The sequence below is a fragment of the Hippocampus comes genome, unplaced genomic scaffold (genome assembly GCF_001891065.2).
Source record: "Hippocampus comes isolate QL1 unplaced genomic scaffold, H_comes_QL1_v1.1 scaffold216, whole genome shotgun sequence".
Lineage (NCBI taxonomy): Eukaryota > Metazoa > Chordata > Actinopteri > Syngnathiformes > Syngnathidae > Hippocampus > Hippocampus comes.
Window position 1 is genome coordinate 132380 of NW_017805143.1, and position 1710 is coordinate 134089.

Here is a 1710-nt window from a genome sequence, read left to right on the forward strand (position 1 = left end):
CTGACCCTACGTAGCGCCAAGTACAGTTCTGGGTGAGCTCTTGAATCTCGGCCACTCTTGTGCCCACGAAGACCTTGTAACGGCAAGATTGTGACTGTAGCCAGGTCAAAACTGTTGTGGAGTCAGACCATACCACCATTCGGGTTATTGGAAGGGTCAGTTCTTTCTTGAGGAGCTGGGCGAGTTGTGCTGCTACGAGGGCCGCGCAGAGTTCCAGGCGTGGGATGGACTGTGCACGTTTGGGGGCTACGTGTGAGCGAGCAAAGATAAAGGATACATGCACACGATCCTCATCATCTTCGGTCCTCAGGTAAGCTACAGCTCCGTAAGCTTTCTCCGAAGTGTCTGAGAAGATGTGAACCTCGTACGTTCCATCTGGGCAAGCTGATTGTCCCACAGTTGTCTGACAATCAGCTTTTTTCGAGTGGTGAAGGGCAACAGGTGACCTCGGGGGTCGTATTGGGAGGCCAGGACTTTATAACTGTTCCTCAAGGTGGTTGTTTCATAGGCCACAGGTCTGTGTTTGTAGGTCAAGGAGTCGTTTTCCCAGTTCCAATTCAGGCCTAGAGTAGATTCTTGGGGGTCGGTATTATCTTGGGCCAACCATTTGACCTGACTGTCAGACCTAGCTTCTTGAGGCAGGTGGCTCAGGACACTGGCATCGTTACAGGCCCACTGGCGTAAGTTGAATCCTCCTGAGGCTAGTAGGGCTCTGAGTCGGTCAACTAGTGACTTAGCTTCATCTGGAGTCTGCAGGCTTTGAAGACAATTATCTACATAGAAGCAGTTCTCCACTGAGAACTTCAGGTCTCCATCAGGTTGGCTAGGATCTGCTGTAAGACATTGTAGGGCGTATGTTGCACAACACGGGCTGCAGGCTGTGCCGAAGGGTAGGACCTGCCACTCAAGTACTCTGGGGGGTTTGTCGACTTGCATGTCACGCCACAGTAATCTGAGTAAGGAACGATCTTCGGGAAGGAGGTGTACTTGGTGGAACATCGCCTTTATGTCCCCACTTACTGCTATGGGGCGCTCGCGGAACCTCAACAAGACTCCCAGCAACGAAGCTCCGAGATTGGGGCCAGCTAGCAAGTGCTGGTTTAGGGACTGTCCGAGGTACTGATGTGAGCAGTTGAAGACGAGGCGTGACTTCCCGTTATGTCTGACCAGATGATGGGGGATGTACCACTCCTCCTGGTGGAGGGTCTCCAACGTGACCTCACGTACTGCACCAGAATCGATAAGTTTCTGAATTTCTTTCTTGTAGGTATCAGCCTGTTCAGGATCTTTCAGGAGGCGTCTCTCGGTGCTGCGTAGCAGTGGCATAACAGACTCCTTTGGGGCTTTAAGTGGCGGCATGTCTGGATGTCGAAGTAAGGGTGTAGCGTACCTTTGGGTGCCGTTCAGGTTTACGCGAAGGGTTTTAGCTTTCAATACAGCCACAGCCAACTGGTCTTGCTTGGATCGCATGACTTCTCTATCGGGACGGTGAGGGACTGAGTCCATTTTCCACAGCTTCTCGACGTGTTTGTGTAGTTCCTCGAGTTGTGGGGAAGAGAAGGTGAATAGGCACTGAACGGAGTTGGTAGGCCGCCCCATGAACTTAACTGGGCCTTGGAGGGTCCACCCTAGTCTTGTGTGGACAGCGGCTGGACTACCTGGTGGACCGAGCCTGACATTTTCAACTGGTGTTACAAGGTGAGGCTGATC